Genomic DNA, 16,186 nt, shown 5'->3' with positions numbered 1-16,186 from the left:
GCATTACTTTTGCTCACTCATTGTTGATCATACCATTTTGCTGTCAGAATAAACTGCATGCAACACATTTGACAAAAAGGACAGATCCACATTTATTGGAAATAGCACCATGAGTCACTCAAACGCTTAGGGCATCTGCCAACCCTTTCTTTTAAAAACAGGAAGCCCAACATTGTTTAGCCCTTTAACCTTAACATTGCTGAGAAAACCCATGTAAACATTTTTTTCATTACTTTCATTGGAGGGATTGGAGAAGCAGGAAGCTCATCTGCATATTTCCGGTGCATTCTGGGAAGAGGAGAAGAGTCGCCTTAAGCCGATCGATCGCTGGGACTTTCCGGGTCTCGCTGTTTGAGGACATCGCAAAACCAGGGATTGGAGAAGTAGGAAGCTCATCTGCATATTTCCGTTGCATTCTGGGAAGAGGAGAAGAGTCACCTTAAGCTGATCGATCGCTGGGACTTGCCAGGTCTCGCTGTTTGAGGACATCGTAGACTGCATCAGCAATAGCAATGTGGAAGAGAAGAAAATCCACATGGTCACCTGCAACACATGCTACATGTTTACCATGTTTATGGATCTTCCGGCCCAAAAAGTCAACTTTACCTGTCAGAAGTGCAAACTTGTAGCCCTCTTAGAGGAAAAGGTGCAGGGACTGGAAGAAAGAATAGCAACATTGAAGGTAATTAAAGAACATGAGGACTTCTTGGATGAAGCAGAAGCAACAATTCAGGATACGGAAAGTGAGAAAAGCTTCAGAGCACATACAGAGGCTGAAAAGTGGAGCCATGTGACGAAAAGAAGCAAACGGATCAAGTGGTCATCACCACCCACACAGCTTAGCAACCGATATGAAGCCCTCATGTTGGAGAACGAAAATGGCACAGCTCAGGATGATATCATATCTACAAGAGAAACAAGAGAAGACACACTATAAACAAAAGAAGTTACTCTGTCAACAAAAGCGGAAACATATGACACTCTAAAACACTCATGAGCAACAAGCAGTGCGTTCGGAAAGAAAAGAAGAGTGGTAGTTATGGGCGACTCACTACTAAGAGGCACGGAGGCAACTATCTGCAGGCCGGACATAACCGCAAGAGAAGTATGCTGCCTCCCAGGAGCAAAAATCAAGGATGTGGACAACAGGATACCAATTATCCTCAAATCCATGGACGACTACCCTTTCCTACTGATACATGTAGGCACAAACGACATGGCAAGAAATGACCTACCAACTATCTGCAAAGACTTTGAAATTCTGAGGAAGAAAATAAAGGAACGGAACGTACAGGTTGTTTTCTCGTCAATCCTCCCAGTCGATGGTCATGGCATCAGAAGATGGAATAGGATACTAGAGGTGAACAAGTGGCTATGACGGTGGTGCAGGCAGCAAGGATTTGAATTCTTGGACCATGGTGTGAATTACCTCTACGATGAACTTCTCGCAAGAGATGGGATACACCTCACAAAACCTGGGAAACACACATTCGCCAGAAGACTTGCCACACTCATCAGGAGGGCTTTAAACTAGAAGAATAGGGATGGGAGGAAAAAGAGCAGACAAGAACATGCAGCAGAAGGACAAACTAATCAAGGATACTAGATGTGGTAAAGAGGACCCAAGACAGGGTACTCAGAAGGAAGCTAAGAAAAAGGAAGCAAAACTTCTTTCCTGCATGCTGACCAACGCAAGAAGCCTGACCAATAAGATTGAAGATCTGGAGTTCGTAATGTATGAGGAAAAATAAGACATAGTAGGAATAACTGAGACATGGTTAGACGACAGCTATGACTGGGCGGCTAATTTGCATGGATATGATTTTGTAACAACCCTGCTGGTATCACTGCATGGCCTCCCATCCCCCGCACACCAACTTACTTTCTGCTTCAAGCCATGCCGTGAAATCTGTCTGTTGCCAGTCCTGTGCTCCGTGCTTCTGCTCTCCATGTTTCCTGACTGTGTGTATAGGGGGGCGGTGCCAGAACTCTCTGATTCTTATGCAGTCAGGGTGCACCTGTCTAATCTGTCCCTGACCAATCACCTAGAGCCCTTGACTATTTAATTCCGCCACACCCACTGAAACATTGCCTGTGCAATGTCTAAACTCAGTTAGCTCCTTGCTGCTGAGCTAGCCAGGCCCTGTCCTATGTCTTGCCTTCTCTGAGGGCTCTTATTGCGTATTCCTGTGTCTTGGTACCTTGCCTAGTACTTCTCTGTCTGCCTGCCAGGAGGCAGAATATCCTGGTCCTTGTGTCTTTGTCCCTGTGTCTCTGTCTGAACTCAGTCTTACCTCTGTCTGTCAGTCTCCTTGTCTGTGGTTCCTTCTCTGCTGTGTCTTTCCTTGTGTCCTCCATATCTGAGTCTCTGCACCCTTGCAGCTCTGCCTGCTCTGCTCTCTTGCAGCTCTGCCTGCTCGGCTCCCCTGCCGCTCTGCTTGCTCGGCTCCCCTGCCACTCTGCCGCTCGGCTCCCTTGCAGCTCTGCCTGCTCGGCTCCCTAGCCGCTCTGCCTGCTCGGCTCCCTAGCCGCTCTGCCTGCTTGACTCCCTTGCCGCTCTGCCTGCCCAGCTCCCTTGCCGCTCTGTCTGCCCGGCTCCCTTGCCGCTCTGCCTGCCCGGCTCCTTTGCCACTCTGCCTGCCTGGCTCCCTTGCCGCTCTGCCTGCCCAGCTCCCTTGCCTCTTTGCCTGTCCGGCTCCCTTGCAGCCTGTCTGTGGTTCCTTCTCTGCTGTGTCTTTCCTTGTGTCCTCCATATCTGAGGCTCTGCACCCTTGCAGCTCTGCCTGCTCTGCTCTCTTGCAGCTCTGCCTGCTCTGCTCTCTTGCAGCTCTGCCTGCTCGGCTCCCTAGCCGCTCTGCCTGCTCGGCTCCCTAGCCACTCTGCCTGCCCGGCTCCCTTGCCGCTCTGCCAGCCTGGCTCCCTTGCCACTCTGCCTGCCTGGCTCCCTTGCCGCTCTACCTGCCCGGCACCCTTGCAGCTCTGCCTGTCCGGCTCCCTTGCAGCCCAGCCTACTCTGCACTCCTGTGGCTCTGCCTACTCTGCACTCCTGTGGCTCCGCCTACGCCGCACTCCTGTGGCTCAGTTCCTAACCTGTTCCAACATACTCCACTTCTTCCTACCTAAACCTATACCTGCCCCTGGTGTGTGAACAGGCCCCTACCTGTTCCTTTCCGAGCCATGCCTGCTTGCCCTGTGTCTCCAAGCCATGCCTGCTTGCCCTGTGTCTCCAAGCCGTGCCTGCTTGCCCTGTGTCTCCAAGCCGTGCCTGCTTGCCCTGTGTCTCCAAGCCGTGCCTGCTTGCCCTGTGTCTCCAAGCCGTGCCTGCTTGCCCTGTGTCTCAGCCTGCCTGTTAGTCACACCTGTCCAAGTGACTTGTCCCTGAGTGGGATCAGCAGCCACAGCCAGACACCACCCTGGAGTGGCACCCGACAGCTACCTGCCGCAGAAACCTGACCTCACCATCAGAGGCTCCAGTGAAGACTGAGGTAGCTGTCATAGTCACGTCCCTTCCAGGGTAGTCTGGTTTGTGGCTCAGTGGGGCCACAACCCCCCGGCTTGTGCCATTCAGCCAAGGCGCAAGCGTGACAGATTTGTTTAGGAGGTATCGTAAAAAAAGGAAAGGGGGTGGAGTCTGTCTATATATAAAGTCCACTTTAAAGCCCACACTAAGAGAAGATATACAAGAGGGAAATGAAGAGGTTGAGTCTCTATGGATGGAGATACAGGGAGGGAAAAGTAATAAAATCCTCATAGGGGTTTGTTATAAGCCACCAAATATAACAGAAACCACTGAAAATGTATTATTGAAACAAACAGACAAAGCAGCAAATAACAATGAGGTGATTATTATGGGGGACTTCAACTACCCCGACATAGACTTGGAAACTGAAACCTGCATATCTCAGAAAGGAAACCAATTTCTGTCAGTGACCAAGGATAATTATCTGTCACAACTTGTGCAGGGCCCAACTAGAGGGACAGCCCTTCTGGACCTAATTTTAAGCAACAGGCCAGATAAAATAACTTAAGTACGAGTCGATGGGCACCTAGGGAACAGTGACCACAATATAATAAAATTCCACTTGTCCTTCAGTAAGGTGCCCTGGAAGCGGGTTACAAAAACGCTGAATTTCAGGAAAGCAAAGTTTGATCAGCTTAGAGAGGACCTTCGCCGAATTGATTGGGACAATGTCCTCAAAAATAGGAGCACAGAAAATAAATGGGAAATATTTAAATCGGTTTTACACACCCACTGAGAGCTAGCCATACCGTACAGAAATAAAAGGGCTAGGAACAGGAGAACACCAATGTGGTTAAATAAGGATGTAAAAAGGGCAATAAATAACAAGAACAAGGCATTTAAGAAGCTAAAACAAGAAGGCAATGAAGAAGCATTAAAAAGTTATAGAGAAAAAAATAAAATGTGTAAAAAACAAATACATTTAGCAAAAGTGGAAACTGAGAGACTCATTGCTAAGGAAAGTAAAACAAACCCAAAACTATTCTTTAATTATATAAACAGTAAGAAGATTAAAATTGATGGTGTCGGCCCTTTAAAGAACAATGAGGGTGAAATCATAGAGAGCGATGTGGGAAAAGCAAATGTTTTAAATACTTTTTTCTCAACAGTGTTCACACAGGAAAAGGATTTGTCAGGGGAAATGCAGAGTGATAATATAAACTCCCCGTTAAGTATTACCTGCCTAACCCAGGAAGAAGTGCAGAACCGCCTTAGTAAGATTAAAATTGACAAATTACCAGGCCCTGATGGCATTCACCCTCGGGTATTAAGGGAGTTAAGTAATGTGATAGACAGGCCTCTATTCCTTATATTTAAAGACTCTATAGAAACAGGGTCTGTTCCTTTTGATTGGCGGCAAGCAAATGTGGTACCAATATTCAAAAAGGGGTGTAAAAGGGAACCTGGAAACTTTAGGCCGGTAAGCTTAACATCTGTTGTGGGTAAAATTTTTGAAGGGTTTCTAAGGGATATCATTATGGAATATCTCAATGTTAATAAATGTTTAACTCCATATCAACATGGATTTATGAAAGATCGCTCCTGTCAAACTAACCTGATCAGCTTCTATGAGGATGTAAGCTCTCAAATGGACCAAGGAGAATCATTGGATGTCATTTATCTCGACTTCTCTAAAGCATTTGACACTGTCCCACATAAAAGATTGGTAAGTAAGATGAGAAAGCTTGGGCTAGGGGGAAATGTGTGTAGATGGATAGGTAGCTGGCTAAGTGATAGAAAACAAAGAGTGGTTATTAATGGGGCATACTCAGATTGGGCCAGGGCTCCTAGTGGGGTACCACAGGGTTCTGTATTGGGCCCCCTACTATTTAATATATTAATTAATGATCTAGTGGATGGCTTACACAGTAAAATATCAGTATTTGCAGATTATACAAAACTATGTAAGGTAGTTAACACAAAGGAGGACAGTTTGCAACTACAGACAGATTTGAGTAAATTGGAGAATTGGGCTGAAAAATGGCAAATGAGGTTTAGCACAGATAAGTGTAAGGTTATGCACATGGGAAGGAGAAACAGATGCTACAATTACTTACTAAATGGGAAACTGCTGGGGAAATCAGACATGGAAAAAGACTTAGGCATCTTAGTCAATAAGAAGCTAAATTGGCGTGCCCAGTGTCAGGCAGCTGCCACCAAAGCAAATAGGGTAATGAGATGCATTAGAAGAGGTCTGGGGACACGAGATGAAAACATAATTCTCCCTCTGTACAAATCACTCGTCAGACCACACTTGGAGTATTGTGTGCAATTTTGGACGCCAATGCTCAAGAAAGACATTACTGAACTTGAAAGGGTTCAAAGGTGGGCTACTAAAATGATAAATGGAGTTGGTTCACTACAATACCCAGAAAGGTTATCAAAATTAGGTCTATTTACTTTAGAAAAGAGAAGACTTCGGGGAGGCCTACTATATATGTACAAGTATATCAGAGGGCGATACAGTGATCTATCCAATGAACTGTTTGTACCAAGGACTGTGACAAGAACAAGGGGGCATTCTCTTCATTTGGAGGAAAGACAATTTCTGCACCAGCATAGAAGAGGGTTCTTCACGGTAATAGCAGTGAGGCTCTGGAATTCTCTTCCTGAGGAAGTGGTGATGGCCAACTCACTGAATGAATTTAAGAAAGGAATGGATGCTTTTCTTGTGAGTAACAGTATAGAAGGTTACGAATAACATAATATTATAGGTAGATGGTTGACCCAGCATAGGGGAAGGAATTTTTTTCCCTATAGAGAAAATTGACTTCTACTCTGTGGGTTTTTTGCCTTCCCCAGGATCAACAATGCAGAACAGCAGCACTAAAAACAGGCTGAACTAGATGGACATAAGGTCTTCCTTCAGCCTTCAAAACTATGTTACTATGTTATTTCATAACTGATTTAATGAGCCATTCACAGTTTCACTGTGCCGTCCGTGTGTACCTACACGTGCATGGCTTAATCTTTGAGACAAGCATATGCTACTGGCAGGATCCACCAGGTAGCCACCCTACACGACTGAACCAGGTTGAGGTGAAACTCAATGAGGCTATGGAGAATAACATTGGAAGTCAACACAAGACAACTAGCACAAGTGACCATCAAATGAGGCATATACCAAGGTGATGCACTGTCCTCATTGCTGTTCTGCATAGGCTTGAACCCCCTCAGTCAGAAAATTACAGAGTCTGGCTATGGATACAAGTTCAAGAGTGTAAGAACCATCAGCCACCTCCTCTACATGGATGACATCAAGCTGTATGCAAAAAACAAAGGAGACAGCGATTCACTGCTCCACCTGACAAGGATCTTCAGTGAATACATCAGGATATCCTTCAGACTGGAGAAGTGCGGCCGGTTGGTAATAAAGAGAGGCAGGGTAGTCAAGACTGATGGAGTGGAATTACCAGCAGGGCACATAGAAAATGTACAGACATGCTACAAGTACCTCGGCATCCCACAGGGATACGGTAACCATGATAAGGGGGCAAGGAAAGCAGCTACATCTAAATACCATCAAAGGGTAAGACATGTCCTGAAGAGCCAGCTCAATGGGAAGAATAAAATCTGTGCCATCAATACTTATGCCCTGCCAGTTATCAGATACCCTGCTTGCATAGTGTGCTGGCCAAAAGAAGAGATGGAAGCTGCAGATGTGAAGACACGAAAGCTCCTCACAATGCATGGAGGTCTCCACCCTAAGTCTAACATACAAAGATTGTATACCAACAGAAAGAAGGGTGGTCGAGGCTTGATAAGCATCCAAGTCACCATCACGGATGGAGCAAGGAGTATCCAGGTATACATAAGAAAAATAGCACCAAAAGAAGAGATGCAGAGAGAAAGCCTAAGGCATCAACAACAACAGATCTGGAAGGAAGAACAGGAACATGAAGAACCATGGCAAGACAAGCTGCTGCATGGAATGTACCATCGACAGATAATGGAGGTGTCTGACATGGAGAAATCCTACCAATGGCTGGAGAAAGCTGGACTCCGAGGCAGTACAGAGGCACTAATCATAGCCGCACAAGAACAAGCACTAAGTACCAGATCCATAAAAGCAGGAATCTACCACACAAGACAAGACCCAAGGTGCAGACTATGCAAAGAAACCTCAGAAAACATCCAGCACATAGTGGCAGGATGCAAAATGCAGGCAGGAACAGCATATACCGAATGCCACAACCAAGTAGCGGGAATTGTATACAGGAACATCTGCAAAGCACATGGGCTAGGTCCCTCTAAGTCCAGGTGGGAGACCCCAGAAAAAGTGCTGAAAAATGAAAGGGCTAAAATCCTGTGTGACTTCAAGATCCAGATGAATAAGCAGATGTTGGCTAACCAACGAGACATTGTCATAGTAGACAAGGATAAAAAGACAGCTATGATAATAGATGTGGCAGTGCCAAGTGACAGCAACATCAGAATGAAGGAATATGAAAAGCTGGAGAAATACCATGGCCTCAAGGGAGAACTGGAGAAGATGTGGATGGTGAAGGAAACAGTTAATCCAGTGGTGATAGGAGCACATGGATCACTGACCCCTAAGTTGTAAGAATGACTACAACAGATCCCAGAAGCAACATCTGAGCTCTCAGTCCAGGAAAGCGCTATGCTGGGAGCAACTAAGATCCTGTGCAGAACCCTCAAACTCCCAAGCCTCTGGTAGAGGACCCGAGAATGAGAAAGGACAACAAAGACCACCTCCAGTGGGGGTGAGAAGGAAATTTTATACTTATAAAGATAGACAGATTAATCTTGCAAAAATTAAGAGCCCTCTGCACAGTTTTCTGAAAATGAGCTTCTCTACATGTCTGACAGCCATTCCATTCTAGTGTCAGTTGAATTCCAACCAGAGTACACCTCATTGTACTTAACGTGCTTTTGATTAGGTGAACACCTGAATCAAATCTTATTTAACGAAGGAAAGTATAAAAACCCTGCTCTGGTGTTCACAATCCTCTTGCAATAGGACAAGCTGGATGGCAAAACACGTGCTAGAAATATCCCAAAAGTAATAGGAATGAAAAAATAAGTTTTAGCCATGCCAAAGGGGTTGAAAAGAAAAGTCTTGAGTGAGGAAAAGAAGGTCTCAATTTTGCCTTTACTAGCAGAGGGATATAGTGAGCGTCATGTTGCCTCCATCCTTAAAATTTCTAAGACTGCAGTACATTACAACAAGGTCAAGCAGCAGACATTGGGGACAACAAAACTACAGACCGGCAGAGGGCAAAAATGACTCTTCACTGACCGGGATGACCATCATCTTACTTGAATGCCAATCAGCAGCCGCAGAATGACATCAAGTGACCTACAAAAGGAATGGCAAATGGCAGCTGGGGTGAAGTGCATGGCAAGAACAGTTTGTAACATGCTCCTAGAAGCAGGGCTCAAGTCATGTAAAGGTCGAAAAAAGCCTTTCATCAATGAGAAGCAAAGGAGAGCCAGGCGGAAGTTTGCTAAAGACCATTAGAATTGGACAATAGAGCATTGGAGTAAGGTAATCTTCTCTGAGGAGTCTAATTTTCAACTATGCCCAACACCTGGTCAACTAATAGTTAGACGGAGACCTGGAGAGGCGTACAAGCCACAGTGTCTTGCACCCACTGTGAAATTTGGTGGAGGATCGGTGATGATCTGGGGATGCTTCAGCAAAACTGGAATTGGGCAGGTTAATCTTTGTGAAGGACATATGAATCAAGTCACATACAAGGTTATCCTGGAAAAACAGTTGATTCCTTCGGCTCAGGCAATGTTCCCCAACTCTGAGGACTTGTTTTTCCAGTAGGACAATGCGCCATGCCACACCGCTAGGTCAGTCAATGTGTGGATGAAAGACCACCACATCAAATCCCTGTCATGGACAGCTCAATCTCTACAACCCCATTGAAAACCTCTAGAATGTAATCAAGAGGAAGATGGATTGTCACAAGCCATCAAACAAAGAATAACTGCTGAAATTATTGTACCAGGAGTGGCATAAGGTCACCCAAAAGCAGTGTGAAAGACTGGTGGAAAGCATGCCAAAACACATGAAAGCTGTGATTAAAAATCATGGTTAATCCACAAAATATTGATTTCTGAACTCTTCCTGAGTTAAAACATTAGTGTTATTGTTTCTAAAAGATTATGAACTTGTTTTCTTAGCATTATTTGAGGTCTGCAAGCACTGTATTTTTTTGTTATTTTGACCATTTCTCATTTTCTGAAATTAAATACAATTTAGTGCTAGGAAATTCGAAGACATGTTGTCAGTAATTTATAGAATAAGATAGCAATTTACATTTTACTCAAAAATATACTTACAAAGAGAAAAATCAGACAAACTGAAAATTTTGCAGTGGTCTCATAATTTTTGCCAGAGCTGTGTATATTATTTATATATATATATATATATATATATATATATATATATATATATATACTAGCTGGAGCGCCCGGCATTGCCTGGGCATAGTAACCAACTGTGGTTAGTTATAACAAATTATAATGATTATATGGCACATAAAAAACGTGCATCTAATCCTATCCTGTCTGATACTGACTTCTGAGCCGTGTATCTAATCCTATTCTGTGTGATAATGTCTGCTGAGCCGTGTATCTAATACTATTCTGTGTGATACTGTCTGCTGAGCTGTGTTTCTAATCCAATCCTGTGTGATACTGTCTGCTGAGCAGTATATCTAATCCTATCCTGTGTGATACTGTCTGCTGAGCTGTGAATCTAATCCTATCTGTGTGATACTGCCTGCTGAGCCATGTTTCTAATCCTTTCCTGTGTGATGCTGTCTGCTGAGCTGTGTATCTAATCCTATCCTGTGTGATACTGACTGCTGAGCCGTGTATCTAATCCTATCCCATGTGATACTGACTGCTGAGCAGTGTATCTAACCTTATCCTGTGTGATACTGACTGCTGAGCCATGTATCTAATCCTCTCCTGTGTGATACTGACTGCTGAGCTGTGTATCTAATCCTATCCTGTGTGATACTGACTGCTGAGCCGTGTATCTAATCCTATCCTGTGTGATACTGGGCTCCTCCTGCAGTCTGTGTCAGAGGGTGGTCTGTGTTGGCACGGTAATAAATTGTGTTATTTCCAGCTTTACAGAAGGACGATAACACCATAGAAATGATAAGAATAATAGGCCTCAGTTACCACAACTGTCTACAAAGAAAACTGTTGCTGATAGCAACCAATCACAGCTCATTTTTCATCTTTTAAACAGCTCTGGGACAGCGTGGCGAGTTTTGAGTGGCGACTTTTGTGTTTCGACTTTTATGTGGCGAGGTTGGTGTATGTGTGGTGAAATGTGTGCTGAGGGTGGTATATGTGTTGAAGCACGTGGTAGTGTGTGGCGCATTTTGTGTGTGCTCATATCCCCGTGTGTGGTGAGTATCCCAGTCAGGGCCCCACCTTAGCAACTGTACGGTATATACTCTTTGGCGCCATCATTCTCATTCTTTAAGTCCCCCTTGTTCACATCTGGCAGCTGTCAATTTGCCTCCAACACTTTTCCTTTCACTTTTTCCCCATTATGTAGATAGGGGCAAAATTGTTTGGTGAATTGGAACGCGCGCGGTTAAAATTTCCCCTCACACCATAGCCTATGATGCTCTCGGGGTCTAGACGTGTGACTGTGCCAAATTTTGTGGCTGTAGCTACGATAGTGCAGATGCCAATCCTGGATATACATACATACATACACACCCACATTGAGCTTTATATACACTCACTGGCCACTTTATTAGGTACACCATGCTAGTAAGGGGTTGGACCCCCTTATGCCTTCAGAACTGCCTCAATTCTTCGTGGCAGAGATTCAACAAGGTGCTGGAAGCATTCCTCAGAGATTTTGGACCATATTGACATGATGGCATCACACAGTTGGCGCAGATTTGTCGGCTGCACATCCCTGATGCGAATCTCCCGTTCCACCACATCCCAAAGATGCTCTATTGGATTGAGATCTGGTGACTGAGGAGGCCATTTGAGTACAGTAAACTCATTGTCATGTTCAAGAAACCAATCTGAGATGATTCGAGCTTTATGACATGGCGCATTATCCTGCTGAAAGTAGCCATCAGATGTTGGGTACATTGTGGTCATAAAGGGATGGACATGGTCAGCAACAATACTCAGGTAGGCTGTGGCGTTGCAACGATGCTCAATTGGTACCAAGGGGCCCAAAGAGTGCCCAGAAAAAATTCCCCACACCATGACACCACCACCACCAGCCTGAACCGTTGATACAAGGCAGGATGGATTCATGCTTTCATGTTGTTTACGCCAAATTCTGACCCTACCATCCGAATGTCGCAGCAGAAATCGAGACTCATCAGACCAGGCAACGTTTTTCCAATCTTCTACTGTCCAATTTCGATGAGCTTGTGCAAATTGTAGCCTCAGTTTCCTGTTCTTAGCTGAGAGGAGTGGTACCCAGTGTGGTCTTCTGCTGCTGTAGCCCATCTGCCTCAAAGTTCGACGCACTGTGCGTTCAGAGATGCTCTTCTGCCTACCTTGGTTGTAACGGGTGGCAATTTGAGTCACTGTTGCCTTTCTATCAGCTCGAACCAGTCTGCCCATTCTCCTCTGACCTCTGGCATCAACATGGCATTTCCGGCCACAGAACTGCCGCTCACTGGATTTTTTTTCTTTTTCGGACCATTCTCTGTAAACCCTAGAGATGGTTGTGCGTGAAAATCCCAGTAGATCAGCAGTTTCTGAAATTCTCAGACCAGCCCTTCTGGCACCAACAATCATGCCACGTTCAAAGGCACTCAAATCACCTTTCTTCCCCATACTGATGCTCAGTTTGAACTGCAGGAGATTGTCTTGACCATGTCTACATGCCTAAATGCACTGAGTTGCCGCCATGTGATTGGCTGATTAGAAATTAAGTCTTAACACACAGTTGGACAGGTGTACCTAATAAAGTGGCCAGTGAGTGTATATACTAGCTGAAGAGCCCAGTAACCAACTGTGGTTAGTTCTAGCAAATTATAATGATTATATTGCACATAAAAACCGTGCATCTAATCCTATCCTGTGTGATACTGTCTGCTGAGCCGTGTATCAAATCCTATCCTGTGTGATACTGTCTGCTGAGCCGCGTATCTAATCCTATTCTGTGTGATGCTGTCTGCTGAGCCATGTATCTAATCCTATTCTGTGTGATGCTGTCTGCTGACCATGTATCTATTCCTATCATGTGTGATACTGACTGTTGAGCCGTGTATGTTAGGGTATGTGCACACAGTGCGGATTCTGCTGCGTTGTACAGTACCTTTATTTCCTATGGAAATTAAAAAACGCTGTGCACATGCTGCGGATTTTTCCACGCAGTTTTATTGCAGTTTACAAACCGCAGCATGTCAATTGTTTGGTGCAGAAACGCTGCAGTTTTACACCTCATCCATTATGAGGTGTAAAACCGCAGGGCAAAGCTGCAGGCAAAACCACAGATAAACCGCAGGACTTTTGTCCTGCGGATTTACCTGCGGTTTTCTCTCCAAAATCCGCACACCAAAAAAATTACGTGTGCACATAGCCTAATACTATCCTGTGTGATACTGTTTGCTGAGCTGTGTATCTAATACTGTCCTGTGTGATACTGTCTGCTGAGCTATGTATCTAATACTATCCTGTGTGATACTGACTGCTGAGCTATGTGTCTAATCCTATCCTGTGAGATACTGACTGCTGAGCCGTGTATCTAATCCTATCCTGTGTGATACTGTCTGCTGAGCCGTGTATCTAATACTATCCTGTGTGATACTGTCTGCTGAGCCGTGTATCTAATCCTATCCTGTGTGTTACTGACTGCTGAGCCGTGTATCTAATACTATTCTGTGTGATACTGTGTGCTAAGCTGCGTATCTAGTCCTATCCTGTGTGATACACTCTGCTGAGCCGTGTATCTAATCCTATTCTGTGTGTTACTTCCTGCTGAGCCATGTGTCTAATCCTCTCCTGTGTGATACTGACTGCTGAGCCATGTGTCTAATCCTCTCCTGTGTGATACTGTGTGCTGAGCTGCGTATCTAATCCTATCCTGTGTGATACTGTCTGCTGAGCCGTGTATCTATTCCTATCATGTGTGATACTGACTGTTGAGCCGTGTATCTATTCCTATCATGTGTGATACTGACTGCTGAGCCATGTATCTATTACTATCCTGTGTGATACTGTGTGCTGAGCTGTGTATCTAATCCTATCCTGTGTGATACTGACTGCTGAGCCGTGTAGCTAAACCTATCCTGTGTGATACTATCTGCTGAGCCATGTATCTAATCCTATTCTGTGTGTTACTGTCTGCTGAGCCGTGTATCTAATCCTATCCTGTGTGTTACTGACTGCTGAGCTGTGTATCTATTCCTATCCTGTGTGATACTGACTGCTGAGCTGTGTATCTAATCCTATCCTGTATGATACTGCCTGCTGAGCCATGTGTCTAATCCGCTCCTGTGTGATACTGACTGCTGAGCCGTGTATCTAATCCTATCCTGTGTGATACTGGGCTCCCCCTGCAGTCTGTGTCAGAGGGTGGTCTGTGTTGGCACAGTAATAAATTGTGTTATTTCCAGCTTTACAGAAGGACGATAACACCATAGAAATGATAAGAATAATAGGCCTCAGTTACCACAACTGTCTACAAAGAAAACTGTTGCTGATAGCAACCAATCACAGCTCATTTTTCATCTTTTAAACAGCTCTTGGACAGAGTGGCCTGTTGTGAGTTCATTTTCCCCTTCACTACTGAGGCCCGAGGAACTCCCTCTTCTGGTAAAGAAAGGTAGTGAGCCTGACTATCAAACACCTGAGCCTAATGATGATGACTGGCTGAGTGGAGTTACTGACTGGATATAAGGCTGCCAATGCCCTTCTGCCCTGCGGGTGATTTCTCTGTGGGATCCTTGGAGACCAGTCTGAATTCCTGCTCTTCTAAAGCTAAGTTTTCTGCTCGGCTTTTTGCTTTTGTGCTTTAACTTTGTTTTGCTTTGTTTTTTCTGGATTTCTGCCATTCCCTGCTGGGGTGAGCTGAATTCCTTTAGCTCTGTCTTCTGAAAATACCTGAGTGCTGATTTAGTTTTTGAAGCCTAGCTGCTTCAGGGTTTTTTTCCATATCAACTTGTTGGCTTATGTCTTTGATAGGGTTTTGGCAGATTGCAGACAGCAACCTTCCTTTCCTGTTCTGTTTAGTTAGCTTGGGCCCCATCGTTTGCTCAGCCTATCTTTCTATCTGTGTGAGTGTTTTTTCATCTTGCTTCACCGTCATTATATGTTGGGGGCTGCCTTTTACTTTGGGGTCTGCTCTGGGGCAGTTTAGATTTCCTTTTCTGTCTTTAGGCTATTTAGCTCTCCGGCTGTGATCGAGGGGTCTAGGGCACCGTAGGAACCCCCCACGGCTACTGCTAGTTGTGTTGAAAGGTTCTGGGGTCTACAATCTGATAGTTGCCAACTTCTCTGGTTTTCTGGACGCAGCTTCTATTTTTGTGTCTGCCTCCTACGGTGACTCATTCATAACAGAATCAGCTGCCATACCGCAGATCCTAGGGTACTCAATAGCAGGAAAGAATTGTAAAAAAAAAAAAAAAAAAGTGTGTATATTTTTTCCTCTATATCTCTGAGGCCGTAGGGGGAATTTTTTTTTTCTCTCAATGGAGATAAAGCAATTGTCTGATTGTGTGGAGCAGCTTGCTGCGGAAGTGCGGGGAATTTCCGCCTACCTTGCTCATTCACATGCTGCTGAACCAAAGATTCCTACACCTGATATATTTTTTGGGGATCGGTCTAAATTTTTGAATTTCAAAAATAATTGTAAATTATTTTTTGCCTTGAAGCCTAACTTGTTAGGGAGTTCCGCGCAGCAGGTTAAAATTGTCATCTCTTTGCTGCGTGGCGATCCCCAGGATTGGGTGTTTTCTTTGAAACCAGATGATCCTATTCTGACTAATGTGAACGCATTTTTTCAAGCCTTGGAGTTGTTGTATGACGAACCTAATGCCATTGATCAGGCTGAAAAGACCCTGCTGGCATTGAACCAGGGTCGAGATTCTGCAGAATTGTACTGTCAAAAATTCCGAAAGTGGGCAGTACTTACTACCTGGAATGATATTGCCTTGGCTGCTCTCTTTCGGAAGGGGTTGTCAGAAGCCGTAAAAGATACTATGGTGGGATTTCCTGTTCCCTCTGGTCTTGACGATTCTATGTCATTAGCCATTCAGGTTGATCGGCGTTGGCGTGAACGCAAAACTGTACGAGAGGTGTTGCCACCTGTTGAACAAATGTCTGAACCTATGCAATGTGATAGAGTTTTGTCCAGAGAGCAGCGTCAGGAGTTCAGAAGGTGTAATAAGTTGTGTTTTTTCTGTGGAGATGCCTCGCATATTATTTCTGTCTGTCCTAAACGAGAGAAACGCTTTGCACACACGTTTTCTGTTGGTGGTGTTCAACCTAAGTTTCTTCTGGCTATTACTCTGATCTGCTCCCTGTCCACATTTTCCGCCAAGGCTTTTGTGGATTCGGGAGCAGCCCTAAACCTAATGGACTTGGATTTTGCTAAACGTTGTGGATTTCCGATGACACCTCTGCAGACGCCTATCCCTTTGAGGGGGATTGATGCTACTCCTTTGGCTAAAAATAAACCTCAGTTTT

Source organism: Dendrobates tinctorius, unplaced genomic scaffold, assembly GCF_039654945.1.
Source record: "Dendrobates tinctorius isolate UK_male_01 unplaced genomic scaffold, ASM3965494v1 ptg000029l, whole genome shotgun sequence".
NCBI lineage: Eukaryota > Metazoa > Chordata > Amphibia > Anura > Dendrobatidae > Dendrobates > Dendrobates tinctorius.
The sequence above is the reverse complement of the archived record's forward strand: the minus strand, read 5'-3'. Positions refer to the sequence as shown.